This window comes from Gopherus flavomarginatus, chromosome 4 (genome assembly GCF_025201925.1).
Source record: "Gopherus flavomarginatus isolate rGopFla2 chromosome 4, rGopFla2.mat.asm, whole genome shotgun sequence".
Classification (NCBI taxonomy): Eukaryota; Metazoa; Chordata; order Testudines; family Testudinidae; genus Gopherus; species Gopherus flavomarginatus.
Window position 1 is genome coordinate 76,669,769 of NC_066620.1, and position 23,776 is coordinate 76,693,544.

The 23,776-nt window shown below is 49.8% G+C and overlaps 1 long non-coding RNA gene and 8 other non-coding genes across 9 annotated transcripts; 1 reads left to right on the forward strand and 8 right to left on the reverse strand.

The window, feature by feature from the left end:
• Nucleotides 1-46: 46 nt before the first annotated feature.
• TRNAL-CAG (transfer RNA leucine (anticodon CAG)) lies at nt 47-130 on the reverse strand. The gene has a single exon. It is a non-coding gene; the product is annotated as a tRNA-Leu (tRNA).
• A 152-nt stretch (nt 131-282) lies between these two features.
• TRNAL-AAG (transfer RNA leucine (anticodon AAG)) lies at nt 283-365 on the reverse strand. Its single transcript has one exon. It is a non-coding gene; the product is annotated as a tRNA-Leu (tRNA).
• A 236-nt stretch (nt 366-601) lies between these two features.
• On the reverse strand, nt 602-684 carry TRNAL-UAG (transfer RNA leucine (anticodon UAG)). The gene has a single exon. It is a non-coding gene; the product is annotated as a tRNA-Leu (tRNA).
• Nucleotides 685-790: 106 nt separating this feature from the next.
• Nucleotides 791-874, reverse strand: TRNAL-CAG (transfer RNA leucine (anticodon CAG)). The gene has a single exon. It is a non-coding gene; the product is annotated as a tRNA-Leu (tRNA).
• Nucleotides 875-1,026: 152 nt separating this feature from the next.
• TRNAL-AAG (transfer RNA leucine (anticodon AAG)) lies at nt 1,027-1,109 on the reverse strand. Its single transcript has one exon. It is a non-coding gene; the product is annotated as a tRNA-Leu (tRNA).
• A 236-nt stretch (nt 1,110-1,345) lies between these two features.
• On the reverse strand, nt 1,346-1,428 carry TRNAL-UAG (transfer RNA leucine (anticodon UAG)). Its single transcript has one exon. It is a non-coding gene; the product is annotated as a tRNA-Leu (tRNA).
• Nucleotides 1,429-1,534: 106 nt separating this feature from the next.
• On the reverse strand, nt 1,535-1,618 carry TRNAL-CAG (transfer RNA leucine (anticodon CAG)). The gene has a single exon. It is a non-coding gene; the product is annotated as a tRNA-Leu (tRNA).
• A 152-nt stretch (nt 1,619-1,770) lies between these two features.
• TRNAL-AAG (transfer RNA leucine (anticodon AAG)) lies at nt 1,771-1,853 on the reverse strand. The gene has a single exon. It is a non-coding gene; the product is annotated as a tRNA-Leu (tRNA).
• Nucleotides 1,854-5,854: 4,001 nt separating this feature from the next.
• On the forward strand, nt 5,855-9,340 carry LOC127049569 (uncharacterized). Its single transcript, XR_007774011.1, has 3 exons — nt 5,855-5,932; nt 6,303-6,364; nt 9,278-9,340. It is a non-coding gene; the product is annotated as an uncharacterized LOC127049569 (long non-coding RNA).
• Nucleotides 9,341-23,776: the final 14,436 nt, after the last annotated feature.

The window sequence follows — 23,776 nt, forward strand, 5'->3', positions numbered from 1 at the left end:
TCTCCCTCCACGGGCCACAGCTCCAAGGGGCTGGAAAGAGAGGCCTTGTCAGGGGTGGGATTTGAACCCACGTCTCCAGGAGGAGACTGCGACCTGAACGCAGCGCCTTAGACCGCTCGGCCACCCTGACGACCTACGGTACCCCGCGTCGGGAGCTGTGGGCCGAGAGGCCAACGCTCAAGCGCACCGGAAGCGGCGGCCCGCTGCCGCGGTCTCTTCCCTAGCGCCAAGAAAAGAGGCCCAGGCAAGAGGCGGCCAGGCCGCGAGTGGCAGAGAAGGGACTGTCAGGGGTGGGATTCGAACCCACGCCTCCGGAGGAGACTGCGACCTTAACGCAGCGCCTTGGACCGCTCGGCCACCCTGACCCGGGGCCGGCCGGCTGCCGGCGCTCCCTTGCCCGCCACTGGCGGGGGCGGCTGGCGCACGCCGCCCTCCCGAGTCCCTCTGTGGCTTCGACGGGGCGCAGGCCAGAGTGGGCGCGCCTTTTCGGCAAAGCCGCAGGGGAGGAAGCGGGAACTCCGCCTCTGACCAGCTCTACAGCAAGCGCCCGCCCAAAAAGAAGCGAAGCGAGCCCCAAGGAAACAAAAGCCCTGCCCACGGCTGTCAGGAGTGGGATTCGAACCCACGCCTCCGGAGGAGACTGCGGCCTAAACGCAGCGCCTTGGACCGCTCGGCCACCCTGACCAAGCTAGCAGGGGAGCCCCTTTGGGTAGGAGTCGAAGAAAAACATCCCCGCCACAGGGCTCTCCCTCCACGGGCCACAGCTCCAAGGGGCTGGAAAGAGAGGCCTTGTCAGGGGTGGGATTTGAACCCACGTCTCCAGGAGGAGACTGCGACCTGAACGCAGCGCCTTAGACCGCTCGGCCACCCTGACGACCTACGGTACCCCGCGTCGGGAGCTGTGGGCCGAGAGGCCAACGCTCAAGCGCACCGGAAGCGGCGGCCCGCTGCCGCGGTCTCTTCCCTAGCGCCAAGAAAAGAGGCCCAGGCAAGAGGCGGCCAGGCCGCGAGTGGCAGAGAAGGGACTGTCAGGGGTGGGATTCGAACCCACGCCTCCGGAGGAGACTGCGACCTTAACGCAGCGCCTTGGACCGCTCGGCCACCCTGACCCGGGGCCGGCCGGCTGCCGGCGCTCCCTTGCCCGCCACTGGCGGGGGCGGCTGGCGCACGCCGCCCTCCCGAGTCCCTCTGTGGCTTCGACGGGGCGCAGGCCAGAGTGGGCGCGCCTTTTCGGCAAAGCCGCAGGGGAGGAAGCGGGAACTCCGCCTCTGACCAGCTCTACAGCAAGCGCCCGCCCAAAAAGAAGCGAAGCGAGCCCCAAGGAAACAAAAGCCCTGCCCACGGCTGTCAGGAGTGGGATTCGAACCCACGCCTCCGGAGGAGACTGCGGCCTAAACGCAGCGCCTTGGACCGCTCGGCCACCCTGACCAAGCTAGCAGGGGAGCCCCTTTGGGTAGGAGTCGAAGAAAAACATCCCCGCCACAGGGCTCTCCCTCCACGGGCCACAGCTCCAAGGGGCTGGAAAGAGAGGCCTTGTCAGGGGTGGGATTTGAACCCACCTCTCCAGGAGGAGACTGCGACCTGAACGCAGCGCCTTAGACCGCTCGGCCACCCTGACGACCTACGGTACCCCGCGTCGGGAGCTGTGGGCCGAGAGGCCAACGCTCAAGCGCACCGGAAGCGGCGGCCCGCTGCCGCGGTCTCTTCCCTAGCGCCAAGAAAAGAGGCCCAGGCAAGAGGCGGCCAGGCCGCGAGTGGCAGAGAAGGGACTGTCAGGGGTGGGATTCGAACCCACGCCTCCGGAGGAGACTGCGACCTTAACGCAGCGCCTTGGACCGCTCGGCCACCCTGACCCAGGGCCGGCCGGCTGCCGGCGCTCCCTTGCCCGCCACTGGCGGGGGCGGCTGGCGCACGCCGCCCTCCCGAGTCCCTCTGTGGCTTCGACGGGGCGCAGGCCAGAGTGGGCGCGCCTTTTCGGCAAAGCCGCAGGGGAGGAAGCGGGAACTCCGCCTCTGACCATCTCAAAAGGAATTGTGGCGGTTAATGATTGTTATTGCACGAGAGGGCGTCCAAGTGCTCAGCCATTATGAGGGTATACTCCATGTGTCCTTTGAAGAAAAAGCCTTTGTACAGGCATTTTGTGTGCAAGGCAGATGTCTTTCTTTTCTTTTTCTTATGCCATAATTTAGCGTTTCATATAGCGTAGATGGCACCTGCTGATCTGTGTTTTCAGGAATGCTGTGTGCCAGTTACTGTTTGCCCTGATTCTCCCTGGAGTGAGGTGTGTTAATGTTTTGCAGTTCCCCCACATGTGTGGGGTGGGGCTAATCTGTATTTTTTGGTATATATCCCCATGCGGCCGGCGAAGTCCTGAGCCGGCGAACAGGAGTGGCAAACAGGGGAGTTTCAGAGGGAGTTCCGGAGCGGAGGGCGTGCACACAGGGTCCCAGCAAGGGGGAAAGTCCCATCCCAGCCAAGGCCCTTCTGGCGTTCAAGCCCTCACATTGCTCAGCATGGCTGATTGTAAACCAGAACAGCTGCCCTAAGTAGCTCCCTGAGGAGGGGGAGAATGGAGGGCCTCATCTCTAGGAGGAGACTGGAAGCATTCGACTTAATCCGTCGTGGAAACACAAGTCCGAGAGGGGACACAACTGCTCCAATGAAGAGGTACACTTCAAGGAAGGTGAAGAGCCATGGAAAGAGAAGGACAATGTGCTAGGACCGCCTGGCTGTGGCCTGGCCACATACGTATTGCAGCTACCTGTGAGATGACTGTTTCTGCTCGCCAGAGGACTGAGATGCCAGAAAAGCATCCTGACTGCAGCCGTAGGGGTCAACAACTGACTTAGTTTTTAATAAGAGTTGGATACGTATGACTGTGATTGTAGGATGGGGCTGCATGCAGGGGACAGGGCTCAGCAGCCATAAATGCTCATGTCTCAGGTTTTCAGCTGCCCACCTGCAGGTTACAGGCAGGTATCTGTCCGACCCCACGCCACGTGGTCAGAGAGGTTTTTATTTCTCTCTTTCCTCGAAGGCATCGGTGATGGCTATGGCTAGAGTTGGGACTTTGGACAGATGGGTTCGTGTTCTAAGGTGGCACTGAGCACTCTCTCTCTCAGCCGCTTGTCTGGCTGATTCTTGCTCACATGCTCAGTGTCTGAGTGCCCTCTGTGGGGTTGGGCAGGAATTCCCCCCCAGTGCTGGGTTGGACTGGTAGTGGCCCTGGAGTTTTTTTGGTCTCCTTTAGCAGAGTGTGGGTCCGGGTCACTTGCCAGGATTACCTGGGTATATCTCTGTGACCCTAGGCACCTCTGTATTCACATCCAACACAGTACTGCAATGGCTTTCAGACACAATATGCCTTACAATCTTGCAAACGGAACACACCTCAGGAGGTCATCTAGTCCAGCCCTCTGGTCAAAGCAGGATCGATGCCAACTAAATCATCTCAGCCAGAGCTTTGTCAAGCCAGGCATTAAAATCCTCTAAGGATGGAGATTCCACCACCTCCCTAGGAAACCCTTGGGACGTATCATTTAAAAACCAATGACACTGATCAATAACATCATTGCAAAAGAAATGTTACCATGATGTATGTGACATCATGGGTAGTTACTAATATTATGCTTTAAAGCCTGTGATTAAAAGCTGTTTAAGCCAGGCATGACAAAAGCAATTGATAAACAAGTTTTCTCCAGACAAAGAGGCAGATGACTCAAACCGGGCGTGCGACCCAAATTCGATGGGCTACTCATTTGTAGAGGAGGTTGCTGCAAGAAGAGATAAGTAGCATCATAGCAACCGTTATGGAGGGAGAAATCAACATGCAGCCAGATCCCCCAGACCTTATAGCTCCTTTACAGAGCATGCACCAATGAACTGTATCTGGGGGCACCCTTGAGAAGAATGCATTGCCAAGTTTCATTGAACTATAAAGAGAGGGAGGCCAAATCCACACATGATCCTTCACTTTAACCAAGCACTTTGATTTCTGAGTTGGAACCTTTCCAGACTGGCCAATAAGCTGAAAAGGAGACTGTGGGTGAGAGAAACCATCTTGAACAAAGACTGTGTCATGCTAGGTTAAGTTTTAGTCTTTTAGATGCATGTTTTAGCTTATATTTGCTTGTAACCGTCCCTACCTTTTATCTGTTTTGCTTGGTTTGACAGAAGGCTGCTAGCAGGAACATCTACTCACTGACATTGCTGCTGCCCAGAAAAGGCTTCAGGCTCAGCTGGAATCACTTACCCAGAGAGCTGGGTGGTGCTAATTATTGGGCTGGAGAAAATTGACTCAGTAACAGGGTGGATCTATGTTTCGGAGGAACAAGTAATCATGCCTAATGCTCTAGGGGAGAAGATGAGGTTGTGTTTTCTGCTTACCTGTGTCATGTTGTGTTTTGTGAGAATGACTGGATCCTGCAAGAGGAGGATTTGGGGGCAAATTCCAGGCTGGAAGTGTTCTACAGTTAGCCTGCAAGGAGTATCCAAGTTGGGCAAAGCCAGGGTGAGGCTTGTGGGTGCTGGTTAGCTGTTGGGTTCAGAGTCCTGAGCCAAAGTTGCACAGCCATAAGACATCCAGGGTTATGAGGCAGACATTGACCAAACAACTTACTGGCCTGGGTGGAATTTAGGTCTGCCAGATGGCCTGGAGTTTCTGCATCTTTAGTGCAGAAGTGCAGCCCATAAACCTATAGTTCCCAGTAAATATTTCAGCCAGGTTGTCCTGATGAAGATGAATCATTATCTGCTGGGGCTTGCATACTCCCCAGGCTATACATTCATTGTAAAAATTAAGTTGGCTGCAAGCTGGTCTATTTTATACAATTTAGGTATGGTTTTCCTTCACCCCAGTGCTAAGAATCACAGTTTGCTTTTCCTCCAATGATCTCCAAGTGCTTTATGAAGGTTCAGAGAGGAAAACTGAGGTGTGAAGGGGCTAAGAAACTTGCTTTCAGTCATCTAATGAGTATGTTAAGGAGTAGAACCAGGTCAGCTAGTCCCTAGGCCTGTGCTCTTAAAATTATTGCCTACACTTTAATAAGTGATAGGGGAACTGGAATATGAAAAGCCACCCAGAAAAAGAAAGTGTGTTTCAATATAATTGATCTGTTTGGCCAGAATACTGACAGGGGCGGCGGGCGGGGGGGGGAACAGAGAAATAAGGCTAACTGTGCTTCGTTACAGAGCAATGTGGTTTGGTCCGTAGCCTGCTATGTTGTATGTGCTGCTCCATTATTGCATATTTATGTACTTAGGAAAACTAGAAAACTGGCGTGTAATTAATGATTCTTGGTATTTAACTTGCCTGATGTGTGTTGCTTTTGTAGGCGTGACATAACTAATATTGATGATCGTCATCGTCCGAATACATTGCCCAAGTAAGAGCTTCCTGATCTGTCTCCCCTCTATTCTCAAAATGTTTAGCACCTAGCTTCACTTTTTTTGCTCCTTCTATTACGCAGGAAACCCATCTGTTTCATATGTAATAGGTTTCCATGTAAAGGAATGTGACACAAATTATAAAGCTCAAATACAGTTGTGTTATGGAGTATATACAGGCCACAGATATTTGGAATGTAAATTAAAACAAAAACTAAGTTAACCTTGTCTTACATGCCAGGTGTTCGATAAAAAACATTTTATTCTAGACATTTCTGTTGAAAGAGTTCATCTCAATTTTACAGTAAACCACTAGGTATGTTGTGCCACCTACTGGCAAAAATTACAAATTACCATGGTTTAAGAATCAGGTTTGAAGCAGAATCTATCAGTCCTAACATGAGTTGACTTTCTTCCAGTAAAGTACTGGAGGAGGATCCTACATAGGAACGGTCATCCCGGGTCAGACCAACGGTCCATCTAGCCCAGTATCCTGTCTTCAGACAGTGGCCAGTGCCAGGTGCCCCAGAGGGAATGAACAAAACAGGTAATCATCAAGTGATCCTTCCCCTGTCGCCCATTCCCAGCTTCTGGCAAACAGAGGCTTAGGGACACCATCCCTGTTCATCCTGGTTAATAGCTGTTGATGGACCTATCCTCCATGTACTTATCTATTTCTTTCTTGAACCCTGATATAGTCTTGTCCTTCACAAATACATTTCCTTATTCACTTTCTCTACATCAGACATGCTTTTACATGAGACATATCTCTCCTCTCCCCTGCCCAGTTGTCTCTTTTCCTAGCTGAAGAATCTCAGTCTTATCAATTTCTCCTCATATGGAAGCTGTTCCATACACCTAATCATTTTTGTTGCCCTTTTCTGTACCTTTTCCAATTCCAATATATCTTTTTTCAGATGGGGCGACCAGATCTGCACACAGTATTCAAGATGTGGGCATACCGTGGATTTACAGAGAGGTAATATATTATTTTCTGTCTTTTTATCTATCCCCTTTTTAAGGATTCCCAACCTGGTTAGCTTTTTTGACTGCTGCTGCACATTGAGTGGATGTTTTAAGGAGAGAACTATCTACAATGACTATCTACAGTGATTAGCTAACAGCTAATTTAGACCTCATCATTTTATATGTATAGTTGGGATTGTGTTTTCCAATGCTTTGCATTTATCAACATAGAATTTTGTTTGCCATTTTGTTACCCAGTCACCCAGTTTTATGACATCCTTTTGTAACTCTTCACAGACTCCTTTGGACTTAATTATTTTGAGTAGTTTTGTATCATCTACAAATTTTGCACCTCACTATTTACTCTTTTTTCCAGATCATTTGTGACTATGTTGAATAAGACTGGTCTCAGTACACATCCCTGTGGGACACTGCTATTTACCTCTCTCCATTCTGAAAACTGACCATTTATTCCTACCCTTTGTTTCCTAACTTTCAACCAGTTACCAATCCATGAGAGAAACTTCCCTCTTATCCCATGACAACTTACTTTGCCTTTGGTGAGGGACCTTTGTCAAAGGCTTTCTGGAAATCTAGGTACACTATATCCAGTAGATCCCCCGTGTCCATGTGCTTATTGACCCCTTCAAAGAATTCTAGTGAGACACGATTTCCCTTTACAAAAACCATGCTGACTCTTCCCCAACAAATTGTGTGCATCTGTGTATCTGATAATTCTGTTCTTTACTATTGTTTCAACCAATTTGCCTGGTACTGAAGTTAGGCTCACTGGCCTGTAACTGCCAGGATCGCCTCTGGAGCCTTTTTCTTTCTTTTTTTTTTTTTTTAAATAATGGTGTTACATTAGCTATCCTCCAGTCATCTGGCACAGAAGCTGATTTAAATGATACGTTCCATACTATGGTTATTAGTTCTGCAATTTCACGTTTGAGTTCCTGTAGAACTCTTGGGTGAATACCATCTGGTCCTGGTGACTTGTTACTGTTTAATTTATCAATTTACCATCCCTCCTGGTAAGGTTCCCAGGAACTCTATTAAAATTCCACCACTAAATTGAAAAGTGGGTTACAAGAATTTCTCTGCTTCTAACAAAGCTCACCTGCCTTTCAAATAGTTCTGTATCAGCCATGTCAGACCGGTCCAGACCTATGTTATTGTGTGGGGAAGGAATAGGTTTTTTCAGTTTTTTCAATGGTAGGTAGATGGGACACAGCTTGATAACGTGCAGCCACAGGTCCTTACAGACCAGTGGATGCAACAGCTGTTAAAAGTTGTTGCTAGTACTCACAGGCAGGTTGCTGTGACCCTAGGAGCCAATGCTTGGAAAATGGATCAGAGAATGGTTCTAATCTTGAATCCCCAAGAGCAGCAGAGAGGGGATATGGTTATGTACCAACTGGTTAAAGAGAGAGCCCCTGCTCTAGCTCTAGAGCTCTCACTCCATGTGATGGTGCTGCCAGTGGGAGCCAGCTGAGGTCACTCAATCAGGGTGAACTGCAAACAAAACGGGGCAGACAAACCCCAACGTTGGTGGTTATTTCAGTACTTAGATTTGCCAAGCTAGCAGAAAACAGCTTCTATAGTACCTCACTGGTTACTTAGAAGTCCAAACAACGCAGTTCCCTTAAAGTGCCCAGCCTCAGGCCTCCGTCCAGACACACCTGTCAAACATATGATGATGATTCCTGAAAATCTTATCTCATCATATAAAAGAAAAAGTTCTTTCAATCCCAAAGGATCAGCCACAAACCCAGGTCCAATTATAACTGAGATCTTACCCAAAATACATGCAATAGCCAATTCTTATTAACTAAGCTAAAAATTATTAAAAAAGAAAAGAGAGAGAGAGTGTTGGTTAAAAGATCAATACACATACAGACTTGAATTCAATTCTTTAGGTTTAGATGCATAGTAGAGGTGAGCTTGTAGTTGCCAAAAGTCCTTTCAGAAATAGTCAATAGGTTATAGTCCAATGTCCATATTCAGGGTGGCTCCAGTCAATGACTGGGGATCTCAATCCTTGTGATTTAAGATTTCCCCTTCTTGAAACCCAAAGCAGATCTGAGATGAAGTAGGATCATGTCCCAGGGTTCTTATATATATGTTTCCAGCAGCCTTTCAGTCTGAGAAAACAATAGGCTTAACTCTCCTTCTCCCAAACATCCTGGCAATTAGCACAGAGTAGTTTTATCCATTAAACAGTTCAGATACAGGTTACCACAACCTTCAAAGAGACACATAGACAATAATACTATTTCACTCAAGTATCATCATAAATGTTAATATTCCTTTTTTGATCTTTGAATTAAAACTATAGCAATGGACAAGACCTGTTTGCTTACATCACAAGACCTGAGAAAAACATCTACCCTTCTACCTCTAACAATGCAGACTTGCATTTCAAAGCTCTATTCATTTACGTATCTTTCTAACCAGTCCTTAAGATTCACCCATGGGTCAGGTCAGTCGGTGAGGTGAGTTAATTAACTCTTTCTGGTCCTGTCATCTTTCAATGAGATATTATATTATACTCATAACGTCACACTCCAGTCTAGGTAGAACCTGTTAAAATTTGCAATAAAGCAAGTCCCACTGCTTATCAGCTAGAAATCTGTTTGGGGAAGAAAACCACATTAAAATTGTTTCACTCCACACAGCTGAAATGCTGGACAGGGGATAGCCCTGAGCAACTCCAAACAAATTAAGAACATTGCACATGCTGAAGCCCCAGAGGGCACTCGGAGCACAGTGAGTCGTTCAAGAGCCCAGTCTCAAGAAAGGAAGAAAGGGGTGAAACTCAAGTCCAGCTGGATCCAAGTACAAGTTAATAAATTTAGTTTAAATGTTAATGTACAACCCCTACTATATAGGGAGAGCAGAAGTTTTGTTTTGCCTTGTGTTTCAGATTGCTAATTGTGTGGATGCTGGAAGATTTGGGAGACGATGCACTCCCATGTGCTGTTTTTGCTGGCATTTGGATTGCAGACCTCCTCCTTTGGTGTGAGAATCCAGAACCTGTTGTGTTCGAGGCATGGGGAGACTTCCCGTGGATGACAGTGTAATGTAAAATGAACAACACCCTCAACATTACTTCTGATCCCAACATCCCAGGAGAACTGATCACTCTTTTAGGCCCCTTGGATGGATATGATCCCACGTCAGAGAAACTGCAACTGAAAGGCATGGACTTGGACAAAGTAAATAGTAATGTAGAATGATCAAGAACTGGCAATGTATCATGGTTTGGATTGCAAAGAAAGTAAAATGGTGACTACAGAATCCATATGGCTGTGCTGGCAACATCACCATCCTTATGTATACACGAGGGAGGTGGAGAGTGAATTTATTAGTGAGAGGAATAAAAGTCTACCCAGGTGAATACGGTTGTCGCTGGGTAGGAACAGACAGCCTACTATTTAACTGTAGTAAGCCCAAGTGCATTCACTTGTAGAATGACATGCCTAAGCGGGTAACTCCAGGGGAAAAGACAATTCATTTTAGGCTGAAATACTCCCTTTTGTTCCGATATGCTGGACAAGAAGATTTGGGGGAGGCAAAACTACAGATCGTGACACCAGGAGGGCAATGGGAAATTCACTTGGGAGGCCCCAGGTTCTCGGGAAATTCACTTGGGAGGCCCCAGATTCTCAGGAAATTTACAAGAGGGATAAAGGATGTTTTAATAAAAGGGTGGTTAAAGGTACCTTGGTAAAATGGTTATTAATATGAAGCTCGTTATGACAAGAAAAGGGCCCCTTCTGGGACCCCGTAGATTCAAAGGAATAGAAGTGTGGATGTTGGAACCACCTGTAATTTGATTGGAGCATATGTGGTTCAAACCAATGTAAAAAGCAATGGATGACTGATCCAACCCACATGGCTGGTCTCTGCTGCTCCAGCTCCCAGCTCTGGGCTACCGCTCTGGCTCTCCCAGCTCTGAGCTGTGGCTCTCTCCTTGGCTCTGTCTTACTCTTCCCTGGAAGCCCTAGCTCACATAGAGGGCAGGCCCTCAGCTCTCAACTCCCTTATTGGCCTACCTACCCTATCAACCCGGCTGACTTACAGTGCTGGCCTCTCCCAGTTGGCCCTCTAGACCTATTGCTCCCAGCATCCGGACTCCTCTTTGGCCCTTCCCCTTTCCCCTGGTACTGGGAGAAGGACAACCAAAAATCCACTAGGGCTAGGTCTAAACTACCACGTATGTCGGGCAGGGGTGTGAATAAGCCAAGCCCCTGAGCAACATAGGTTACACTGATCTAAGTGCCAGTGTGGACAGCGAAATGCCGACAGGAGAGCTTTTCCTGCCAGCATACCTACCACCACATGTTGGGGCTGGATTAATTATGTCGATGGGAGAGCTCACCCTCATTGGCACAGAGCAGCTACATGATCTTACAGTGATGCTGCTGCATCAGTACAGCTGTACTGCTGTAAACTCTCTAGTGTAGACATAGCGCAGATGTGAGGGGGGTATGGTATTGCTGCCATTACTGCTGTGCTGCTGGTGGAGATGCCTCTGACCTGGCCCTGGAAGTGGCCTGTGCAGCAGAAGAGGAAGACCCGTCCCTCCTCAGCCTGGCCAGGACTAGCAGCTGGACCCCGTTCAGGGCAGGTGCAACCATTTAGGCGAACTAGGCGGTTGCCTAGGGCGCCGACATTTGGGGGCGCCAAAAAGCGCCCCTCAATTTTTTTTTAAATGGTTGACCGGCAGCTGCTGCTGGGACAAAGAGGGAGTATGAGCTGCCAGCAGCAGCCGGCAGCCCAGGCTGTCCCCCGGGTCAGGGTGCCCCGCGGCAGCCGGCAGCCCAGGGTGTCCCCCGGGTCAGGGCGCGCCGCGGCAGCCGGCAGCCCAGGGGATCCCCTGGCCCAGGGAAACCCCGGGCTGCCGGTTGCCATGGAGGCGCACTGACCCGGCCCTGGGTCAGCGTGCACCGCCGGGGCAGCCAGCAGGCCAGGGGCCCCCCGGGTCAGGGTGCCGCCGCGGCAGCCAGCAGGCCGGGGGGTCCCCCAGGTCAGCACACCGCCACGGCAGCTGGCAGCCCAAGGTGTTCTCCAGGTCAGGGCGTCGCCGCGGAAGCCGGCAGCCCAGGCGGTCCCCCCGGTCAGGGCGCTTTTGCCGGCAGCCCAGGGCTTCCTCTGGGTCAGCGCACCAGCAGGGCTGCCCAGAGAGGGGGGCAAGGGGTGCAATTTGCCCCAGGATCTGCAGGGGCTCCCACGAGTGTTTTTCGAGGCCCCTGGAATGGGGTCCTTCACTCGCTCCGGGAGCCCTGGAAAACTCTCACGGGGCCCGGCCCCTGGAACTTCTTCTGCTCCCGGTCCTCGCTGGCGGGGGGGTCCTTCCGCTCCAGGGCAGAAGGACCCCCCACCGGTGAATTACCACCAAAGGGGGACCCTCTGCCGACATGCAGCCCGGACTTTGGCGGTAATTCGGTGGCGGGGGGCCCTTCCGCTCTGGGACCAGTCGCTGAAGTGCTCTGGAGACCCTCCGCCACAGAATTACCACTGAAGACCCGGCTGCACTTCTGCAGCTGGTCCCACTTTGGTGGCAATTTGGCGGTGGAGAGGCCCCGCGGTGGGTCCCGGAGCGGAAGGGCCCCCTGCCACCGAATTACCGCCAAAGCAGGGGCCCCCCGCCGCTGAAGACCCCAGGCCCCTGGAGTCCTCTGGGATGCCCTGGCACGCCGCTGGCAACCCAGGGAGGTCCCCTGGGTCAGCACACCGCTGCCGGCAGCCGCCAGCCCAGGGGTTCCACTGCGCAGTCCTGCTTGGAGAGGATGCGGAGCAGAGGTGAGCTGGGGTGAGGAGGTACCCCAGGGATCCTCAGGCCATGGGGTAGGGAGCTGCCACGGGGACCTGCCACAGGGGCGGGTGGCACACTTCAGAGCGGGGGGGGGGAGCTGCTGCAGGGCTGGGGGGGGGGCGCAAGGTGGAAGTTTCGCCTAGGGCGCGAAATTTCCTTGCACCAGCCCTGAACCTGATGCATGATAGGAACCGCCGGCCGGGGCTCCCCTCAATCCTGCCCCTTCCCAGAGCCTGTGTGTTAAAGGGGCCTTGGGCTGCCTGTGTGTGTGTAGGGGGGAGGGATGACAACAGTGCCCCCTGACCATGGCACCCTGGGCAGCCACCCAAGTCACCCACTTATAAGACCATCCCAACATCCTGCCCCCAAAAAGTGACAACTGCCCCCGTATGATGCCACCATCACTGCTGCACTGCTCCTGGCAGTGATGCTGCCTTCAGAGCTGGGTGCCTGTCCAGCAGCCACCGCCCTCTGGCCACCCAGCTCTGCAGGTGATGAAGAAGTAAGGATAGCGATACCGCAAATCCCCTCCAAAATAGCCAGATTTCATGGGGGAGGCCAGATTTCATGGTTTGTGAAGCATTTTTCATGGCCGTGAATTTGGTAAGGCCCTACCTATGAACTCCAGCACTGACCTCCATGGCTGGAAGAGTGCCCAGAGGAAGAGATGGGGTATGGAGCAGTACAATTCAAAGTTCTGACTTTTGGGTATTGTCTTAGCATAGACTATTGATTTACATGGTCCTTAACCAGAGGTTGCCACAAAAACTACCCAAGCACTTAGGCATCTCAGCCCAAACAACACCGTCTGCTTCCCAGGAAGCCAGTCTGCACCCTACGCTTTGACTCCGAGTGATTAAGGCAGAGAGGAGACGTGTGCTATTTGGAACAGCTCCCCACAGGAAAACTGTATCATAAACATCCCTCCTCCCCCAACACTACAGCATTTCTGAGAAAGACTGGCTACTGCTGACATGTTTTGAGAAAGAACCTGAAAGATTATGGGAAATGGCTAATAGCGCCATCTGATGACCACTGCCATAACATGCATCCCAGAGTCCTAATGACTTCATGAACCCTGTGAGCTCACTCTGCTGTTACAACGTCCTCAGAGTTTGTGTTTGAAATAAAGAAACATGCTAAACAGAGGCAGCTTCTAACCCTCTCTCTTACTAGGAAAAGTTGAGGAAAGCAGAGAGTTGGGGAAACAGGTACTGACACATTTTACAAGGAAATAGACTGTCTGGTAAGTTTCCCTTTACAGCAGAGAGATACCCTGATTGCATAGTGGATTGCTTCTGAACAACGCAGCGTAAGCTAGGCAGGTAGCAGTAACATTTGAACTTCAGGAAGCCAGAGTTCTCTCTGGAGATACTCTGTCCCTGGTTATTTTATGCTGTATGATGGGAAATATTTGGTATCATATGGATTTAAACAATTTACAGCTGCTTAGCTACAGCTTTCTAAGGTTCTTATATTGATAGATTTTATCATGTTTTTCCCATTAATTCAGTCTTCCAGTGTTCACAAAACATATTTTTATTAAAAACCAGGCCAAAGATTTAGCATTCCTTTTGCAGTTTTGCTTCATTAATATTTTCCCTAAGAGCTTTCACTTCTCCCCGCTGCTCCCTCCAAAACACCGGAGCAAAGAACTGAACATTTCTGAAGAAGCCACATCCAGCTTTGATTCAAACATATCAAATTTCCATTGTAAGAGTTGGCTTGCTGCTTGAATACCTGTGTGCATGGGAGGTGGGAGTGAGAAATGGTATGTGATCGTGTAACTGAAGACCATATCATTATGGATAGACACAAGGTAAAGTTAATATGGTTGCCTAGGCAGCCTTATTTCCAGTATTTCCGAAGACTGAGTGCCTTGCTTTGCAGCTTTAACTTTTTAATCTAGGTTTGCTATAGAATTAGTTGGTTTCTTTTAAATGGAAAAACAAAGAAATTCCACCTTGTGCAAATGCGATGACTGTCTGCAAGAATCTGAACCAGGGCTTAACAAGTCCCCAGCACAGTTCTCAATAACATGAGCTAAAGGAATAATTCATCCAATAGGAATAATAGGTGGTTACGACTGTTCCTCAGCTACCAGTGTGAGCTGCATCTACCCTTTGCCAGTAAGGCCCATTTACTCTTCATCATTAGATCAACCTAGCTATGTTACTCGGGGCTGTGGAAAAATTGTGCACCCTGTGTGACATTGGCCTTGTTTACTCTACCCAGTTATGGTTATAATTACACAAGCACTTTTGTTGGCAAACCTTATGTCACTCAGGGCTGTGAAAACACACACCCTGGACTGACATAAGTTACGCTGACAGAAGGGCCAGAGTGGACAGCGCTACATTGGCAGGAGAGGCTCTCTCACCAGCATAGGTACCGCTGCTAGTTGGGGGCAGTTTACTCTGCCAAGGGGAGAGCTCTATCCCGGCAGCATAGAGTGGCTACATGGGAGACCTTGTAGCAGTGTAGCTGCCGTGGTACAGCTGTGCCACTGTAAGGTCTCTAGCGTAGACATAGCCTAAGTTGCCCTATGTTAGATCAGTGTACAGCCACCGCAGTCATTACTGTGTTTTTTCATGTCCACACTTCCCTTCTGCCAGTGGTGAGGTCCTCACCAGAAGTGCTTGCACCAACTTAAGTGGGGCCATGTGGGGGGCTGACAGCCTGGACTCTTGGCTCTGCGTGAAGCGCTCAGCTGCGAGCCCCGTTGCCAGGTACTCACAGCCTGGGCTGTCAGCGCGTAGGAGCAGAGCTCACAGCTGAGAGCTCAGAGCAGAGCTGACAGGTGATGTAAGTAATGCAGTATCAACACAGACACTGTGTTACCTAACTACATCGACGCAAGCTCTGTGCCTCTTGTGGAAGTGGAGTTATTAGATCAGTGTAGTGGGGAACTTACTTTGGTGGGAGCAAGTGTAATGTACACACTTACAGAGTTAGGTCAATGTAAGTTGCTTTATGTCAACCTAACGCTGTAGTACAGGTCTGTTGCAACTTACGCGCATTTAACATATGCAATTTCAGCTTTACGCTGTACAGCCAGAGTCCAGAGGCATGGCCTCAAGTGGAAGAGGCGTGGTCTCAAGATTTAAAGGTCCTAGGGCACCAACTGTGACTGGGAGTCTCAGGGCCTTTAAATAACCCAGGAGGCTCCCAGCTGCAGAGGTGGCTGGTAGCCCCTGGGGCAAACTAAAGAGCCCGAGTCTCCGGCCACTGTGGAGCTCCAGGCCCTTTAAATGCCAGCCCCAGCCTGGCTGCCAAAGCTGTGGGCAGGATTTAAAGGGCTCCTCCGGGCTCCCCACTGTGGCGGCAGGGCCGGTGCAACCATTTAGGCGAACTAGGCGGTTGCCTAGGGTGCCGAGATTTCGGGGCGCCAAAAAGCGCTCACCAATTTTTTTTAAATGGTTGACCGGCAGCTGCTGCTGGGACAAAGAGGGAGTATGAGCTGCTGGCAGCAGCTGGCAGCCCAGGGTGTCCCCCGGGTCAGGGCGCCGCCGTGGCAGCCGGCAGCCCAGGGTGTCCCCCGGGTCAGGGCGCCGCCGCGGCAGCCGGCAGCCCAGGGTGTCCCCCGGGTCAGGGCGCTGCCGCAGCAGCCGGCTGCCGTGGAGGCGCACTGACCCGGTCCCTGGGTCAGCGTGCACTGCCGGGGCAGCCGGCAGGCCAGGGGCCCCCCGGGTCAGGGTGCCGCCACAGCAGCCTGCAGCCCAGGGGTCCCCCCAGTCAGGGCGCCGCCGAGGCAGCCCGCAGCCCAGGGGGTTCCCCCGGTCAGGGCGCCGTTGCCGGCAGCCCAGGGCTTCCTCTGGGTCAGCACGCCAGCAGGGCCACTCAGAGAGGGGGGCAAGGGGTGCAATTTGCCCCAGGCCCTGCAGGGGCCCCCATGAGCATTTTTCAAGGCCCCTGGAGTGGGGTCCTTCACTCGCTCCGGGATCCCCGGAAAACTCTCACGGGGCCCGGCCCCTGGAACTTCTTCTGCTCCCGGTCCTCGCTGGTAGGGGGGTCCTTCCGCTCCAGGACAGAAGGACCCCCCACCGGTGAATTACCACCAAAGCGGGACCCGCTGCCGACATGCAGCCCGGTCTTTGGCGGTAATTCGGTGGCGGGGGCCCCTTCCACTCTGGGACCAGTCGCTGAAGTGCTCCGGAGACCCGCGGTGGGGGCCCTCTGCCACAGAAGTACCGCTGAAGACCCAGCTGCACTTCGGCGGCTGGTCCCGCTTTGGTGGCAATTTGGCGGTGGGGGGGCCCCGCGGTGGGTCTCCGGGGCACTTCGGCAGCAGGTCCCGGAGCGGAAGGGCCCCTGTGATGATGCGGTTCTGGCGGGACCCAACTGAGAGTGCCAATTCAGGACCAATTGCTTAAACAGGGCAGTTACAGCCCAAGGCTGGGGTTTTTCCACCTCTAAGGCAAACCAAACCAGCCAGGCAAAAAGGACTTCGGTTTCGCCCCTCTGGCTACCCACAAGTCACACAAGCAATGTCCTTAGACACTCCAGTCTCCCAGTACCACCACCAGTGCCACCCGTCCTGAGGATGAGTGGTTATGAAAACCAACACTCCAGTAAAAGAAAAAGGTTCTCTCGATCCCAAAGGACCAAGCCCCAGACCCAGGTCAAGATACACATCAGATCTTACCCACAAAGCACGCTGTTGCCAATCCTTTAGAATCAAAATCTAAAGGTTTATTCATAAAAGGAAAAAGATAGAGATGAGAGCTAGAATTGGTTAAATTGAATCAATTACATACAGTAATGGCAAAGTTCTTGGTTCAGGCTTGTAGCAGTGATGGAGTAAACTGCATGGTCAAATCAAGTCTCTGGAATACATCCCCAGCTGGGATGGGTCATTCAGTCCTTTGTGCAGAGCTTCAGTTTGTAGCAAAGTCCCTCCAGAGGTAAGAAGCAGGATTGAAGACAAAATGGAGATGAGGCCTCCGCCTTATATAGGCTTTTCCAGGTGTAAGAACACTCCTTTGTTCCTGCTGTGGAAAGTTACAGCAAAATGGAGTTTGAAGTCACATGGGCCAGTTTCTGCACACCCCGCTGAGTCACAGGGCGTAACTGCCTTCTCTCGATGGGACAATTGTGTAGGTGTTGGTCCTTAATGGGCCATCAAGCAGGCTAAACAGAGCTGACACCAACTTGTCTGGGATCTTTCCCAGTAACACAACACAAGTTTGAAATACAGACAGCATACAGCCAATATTCATAACTTCAACTACCAAAATGATACAGACATACGGACAGCATAATCATAACCAGTAATCCGTAACCTGGTCTTAGACACCTTATATGACCCCCTTTACCTAGGATTTGGTGCCACTACAGGACCTTGGTGGCAACCCATGTTCTATATGGTCCCAGTTTATATCAATAACGTCACAGCCCCCCCACCACCGAATTACCGCCAAAGCAGGGGCCCCCCGCCGCTGAAGACCCCAGGCCCCCGGAACCCTCTGGGCTGCCCTGGCACGCCGCTGCCGGCAGCCGCCAGCCCAGGTGTTCCACTGCGCAGTCCTGCTTGGAGAGGATGCGGAGCAGAGGTGAGCTGGGGTAGGGAGGTACCGCAGGGGTCCTCAAGCCATGGGGTGGGGAGTTGCCACGGGGAGCTGCCACAGGGGCAGGCAGCACACTTCAGGGCAGGGGGGCGGGGAGCTGCTGCAGGGCTGGAGGGGGTCGCAAGGTGGAAGTTTCGCCTAGGGCGCAAATCTTCCTTGCACCGGCCCTGCATGGTGGGAAGCCCGGTGGAGTCCTTTAAATCCCACCCACAGCTCCGGTGAATGGGCCAGGACCGGCATTTAAAGGGATCCTCGGGGCTTCCTGCTGTGGCAGGGAGCCCAATGGAGCCCTTTAAATGCTGGCCCCGGCCCAGCCGCTGGAGCTGCGGGTGGGATTTAAAGGGCTTGGGGATGTAACTTTGAGTATACACGGTTTTCGCTTTATGCGCTAACTGCGGAACAGAACCCCCGCATAAGATAAGACTTGCCTGTAGTTGCAATCATGGCCACAGCCACCCCAGATTGTGCCTCAGTTTTTTCAATTTTGGCTGGAGTCTTTGTCACAACAACCCTGACCCATGCCTCAGATTCCCTAAATTTGCTCCCCAATTTCAGCTGGGATTCTTGGCTGCAGGATCCCTGAGACATGCCTCTTTTTCCCCATCATTCAATGGAATTTTGGCCGTAGTCATTCTGAGGAAACTGAGGCATGATCAGTTTCTAAAACCTGTGGAGATGCTTACCATGCTGCATACATCCTTCTTGCAGGGGGAGCTCTCAGTGGCCTTTGGCGCTGTCTCTGATCTGGACCAAAAGTGTTTGATCTGTAACATTCTGCCTGTTGGGGAGACTCACACTCTACCAGCTGTTGCTTGCCTCCTCGCATCCCACACCCCTTCATAACCTGCACCCTGCCCATGGGGTTTTTATGGCTAGCTCTTTGTGCCGAGCTCTAGAACATGGGGAATCCCAGGAGATTCCATCCTATGGACATGTCCCTGTGTTTCCCCTATCCTCCTTCCTGCCCCTCAGAGCTCTGTCATGGTGAGAAGAGCTCAATCAGACATCTTGTCCAGCACTGCCCAATTACCCTGCTTGTGTGTGTGTTACAGAATAGAAAAATCATTAACCATACACATTTGACCAGCACAATAAAGTCCCAAATTTAAAGACATTGAAACAGATTCTGCTTCAGTTATTGATGTGAATCTGGAATAACTTCACTGATTTCAGTGGAAATACTCCATATTTCCTCTGGTGTAATTCAGAGCAGAAATTTAGCTTCATTTGCCATATAATAATTGCACTATACAGAGAAGCCTGCAATTTTTACTATTGGTCACTAGAGAGAGCAGGTGCTTGACGTTCTTCAATATTATATTGTGCAAATCATTCACACTTATCCCGTGGAGATGTCAGATATAAAGCAACCTCGGTGTGATGTGCTGCACTATTTCTGAGAACAACAACACTGTTCTGTTAGTGAAAGTTTAATGATAAACATTACAGGAAGTGGCAACATAAGCTATTTTCCTTGCTATTATGAAGTGATCTGAATTTACTCCTGTGTTGAGGTGCTAGGCATTATGTGGCCACAGTAAGGAGCTGGAACAATTCAACTAACAACTCTCAACATGAAAGGGAGTTTCAGATCAACTATTTTTTCTTAAGACCCTCACCAGTGTTCAACAGTGTTATACACACAAAACTACATAAAATCTTTTCAGGGGGCAAGACAAAGATGCCACATTTATTATGATAATTTGATTTATGACCAATAACTAATATCTTAATCCTTATATACACACATTATACCTAATACCTATACACACACACACACATTCACGCACACACACATCCATCAGATGTTCTGCAGCTGCTGCATAGTTACCAATCCTGAAGATAGCTTGAGTTCGTGGCTTGATTTTGCAGCTTGGGTTCGTAGCTAACTGGCCAGGAAAGCTGGGCACAAGGACGAACTGGATCTCTGTTGGGCATGTGCCAATGCCCTTCCATGTTGACAGAAGAATGTTACCCTTCAAAGTCTTCCATCTCACTCGTCCTTTTTATGGGCTTTAGTTTGAATCTAGAGTCTACAGGTCTTGCTGCATCATGCTGCCTCTGGGTTTGGTGATTGATCAACCGTCAATTGCAGGCATGACTTTCAGCCTTGGACCTGGCTTTGATCTTCCTTCTGTTGTACCTTTTCTTTTTAGGGTGGACTCTTCTTACTTTGTTAGGGCTCTTGTCTGCATCTTCAGCCAGTGGTGTTTGAATTCTATTTTATCAGGACAGGCTAGGGCTGGAGGTTGATTCCATCATCCATACATACATACCTCAGTCACACATCTAACTTAAAAGCAGCAAAGAATCCTGTGGCACCTTATAGACTAACAGACGTTTTGGAGCATGAGCTTTCGTGGGTGAATACCCACTTCTTCAGATGCATGGGAAGAAGTGGGTATTCACCCACGAAAGCTCATGCTCCAAAACATCTGTTAGTCTATAAGGTGCCACAGGATTCTTTGCTGCTTTTACAGATCCAGACTAACACGGCTACTCCTCTGATACTTGACATCTAACCTAGTACAGCAGGATTTGCAAAAATGAAGGTTGGAGGAAGCTTTTACAAAATGGAGTGAGAGTTTTAAAATGGGGTTTGAATTACGATATGGCAAACAGTGAACAGAAATTACAATATAGACAAGTGTAGTGGATGGCAAACAGTAAACAGAAGTTCCAATGTAGCCAAGTGTAATAAATAGTGAACAGAAGTTATAATACTGAAACAGTGCAAGTCTTAAGCAGGAATTGGACTGATAGTGAAACTTCCAAGGGCAGCTGGCTGAACAGCTCTGGCTCTTAACAAGCATTTTTATTGTCAATTAGCCTGGCCAGTTCTTGGGAACCACTTTTATGAATGAATGTTGTTTCATTCATAAAACTTTACTTATGAAGTTACATTAATAAAGTGAACAATTAAAAACAATTTCATTTATCAGTTCTACAACAGGCAGATAGATAAAAGAAGTTCTAGGTTACAAATAAGAAGATTAAATGGATTACATGACTGAGACTCCACATTTTGGAAAGTCTCTTAGGAGTAGCTAAATTGTGACGGACTTTCTCTCACATTCTATCTTCATGAAGTATTCATGAGTGTCACATTTCTTTCAGCTTCAGCTTCTACAACTGCATTCAGTCTCTGACACAGCCGAACTAAAATTCTGTTCCTCTGGCACCTTCAAAGATGGTTCTTTTATTCTTGTGTCAATACGATTGCCAGTCTGTGAGCACTAGTATCCGGGTGCAATATGAAAGGAGTTTTGAAACACAAACAGGCTGAGAGGAGCAGTCACAAAGATCCCTTTCAGTTCTGTACATGCCAAATCACACTCTGTCGACAACTGAAAAGTTATGTCTACCCTACCCACTGGATTGGCGGGTAGAGATCGATCTATTGGGGATCGATTTATCGTGGGTAGTGTAGACACAATAAATAGATCCCCGATCGCTCTCCCATTGACTGCTGAACTCCAGCGTGGTGAGAGGCGGAAGCAAAGTCAACAGGGGAGCGGCGGCCATCGATTCCGCACCGCGAGGACGCGAAGTAAGTGATTCTAAGTCAATCTAAAACACGTCGACTTCAGCGACGCTATTCTCGTAGCTGAAGTTGCGTATCTTAAGATCGATCCCACCCCCCCCAGTGTAGACCAGGCCAAATAGTTTCGCTTTCTCACTCAGCATATGCAATGTTCCCCAAAGTTGGTGAACTCACAAATAAAGTTTCTATAATAGCAGCAGAGCCCAAAAATCTCTGCACATATGAGTGTCTGAAGAAAGGTCCAGTTCTGCACAGCCTCCGTTTTCCTTTTTTTACTTGAAACTCCTTTTACCATTTGCTGTTTGTTAGAAACATTCAGTGAACAGACAGAAATCACAAGAACTTTACCAACTAAAATTCCCCTGTGTCAAGGTGTCACCCCCACTCTGAACTTTAGGGTGCAGATGTGGGGACCTGCATGAGATAAACCCTAAGCGTAGTTACCAGCTTAGAACTAGTAGCTGCCACCACCAAATAGTTTAAACAAACGTTTATGGGAGAGTCATTTGGAAACTGTCTTCCCCTCAAATATTTCCCCAGTCTTTATCCCCCTTTTGCTGGCAGGATTGAGACTGATTCACCTCCCACCAAATCCTGGTGAGTTCAGATCCAAAAAACCCTTGGACCTTAAAACAAGGAAATATCAATCAGGTTCTTAAAAGAAGATTTTTAGTTAAAGAAAAAGGGTGAAAGGAATACCTCTGTGAAGGTAGAAAACAAGATGGTCTCACAGACAACAGATTCAAAACACAGAGGATGTCCCTCTGGGCTAAAACTTAAAGTTACACAAAAGAAACCCAATTTGATTCTCCCTCTTATGCAAAACAAAGTCACAAAAGAAAATAAACATAATCTAATACATTCCTTCTCTAAACACTTACTACTTTTTAGAAAAGTTAGATGGCTGATTCCTGGATCCTTCACTGCTGCACAAACTTTCTCTAAACAGACAAAGACTGATTTCCCTCCTCCCTCTTTGGAAACATCTTATCCCCCATTGGTTCCTCTGGTCAAGTGTCAGCTAGGCTAGGTGAACTTCTTAACCCTTTACAGGTAAAAGAAGAATTTACGCTGGACTGTCTGTTTATAACACCCTCAGACGCTGGGTCTCAAAGCAGGTTTCAATTACCCCTCTCCTTTCCATTACTTGAAAGCTAAAACGCCAAGTAGCTTTTGTTATGGTTTCTGCTCCATGGTGGTAGGACAACTTGTTCACTGCAAATTAATTGCATCCATACACCTGGGCAGTGGGTGAACCCCTGCTTGGGGGAGACTATCATGCCGGGGTGGGGTGGAATGGAGGAGGTGATGGGAGGGGCACCACGGCCCAGTTGTTCAGTGGTGGGTCAGGGCAAAGGCCAAGGAAGGCTTTGCCTATTATACCCATCACCTATGTACATATAAGGCCTGGTCTATACTACATGTTTAAATCGATTTTAGCAGCATTAAACCGATTTAACGCTGCACCCATCCACACAACGAGGCCCTTTATATCGATATAAAGGGCTCTTTAAACCGGTTTCTGTACTCCTCCCCAACAAGAGGAGTAGCACTGAAATCAGTATTACCATATCGGATTAGGGTTAGTGTGGCCGCAAATTGATGGTATTGGCCTCCGGGCGGTATCCCACAGTGCACCATTGTGACCGCACTGGACAGCAATCTGAACTCGGATGCACTGGCCAGAGAGACAGGAAAAGCCCAGTGAACTTTTGAATTTCATTTCTTGTTTGCCCAGCGTGGAGCTCTGATCAGCATGGGTGGCGATGCAGTACCAAATCCAAAAAGAGCTCCAGCATGGACCGTATGGGAGATACTGGATCTGATCGCTGTATGGGGAGGCAAATCTGTTCTATCATAGCTCCTTTACAGAAGACGAAATGCCAAAGCATTTGAAAAAATCTTCAGACAGAGGCCACAGCAGGGACTCAGCACAGTGCTGCATGACAAGCGTAACGGAAAGCCAAAGAATCAAATGGATGAGGGAGGGAGGGGGTACTGAGGACTCCAGCTATCCCACAATCCCCGCAGTCTCCAAAAAGCATGTGCATTCTTGGCTGAGCTCCAAATGCCTGTAGGGTCAAACACATTGTCCAGGGTGGTTCAGGGTATATCTCGTCAATTTACCCCCCTCGCCCCCGTGAAAGAAAAAGGAAAAAAAAATCATTTCTTGACTTTTTTATATGTCACCCTATGTCTACTGCATGCTGCTGGTAGATGCGATGCTGAGGCACTGAACAGCAGCATCCTCTCCCCTCCCCGGTGGCAGACAGTACAATATGACTGCTATCCAGTGTCATCATCAACCCGTGAGTGCTCCTGGCTGGCCTCAGATGAGGTCGGCCAGGGGCGCCTGGGTAAAAATAGGAATGACTCCCAATCATTCCCGGTAGATGGTACAGAATGGCTGATAACCATCTTCATCATAGCAACTGGGGGCTGAGCTCCATCAGCCCCCTTCCTTTCATGTATATGTAAAAAAAAGATTCTGTA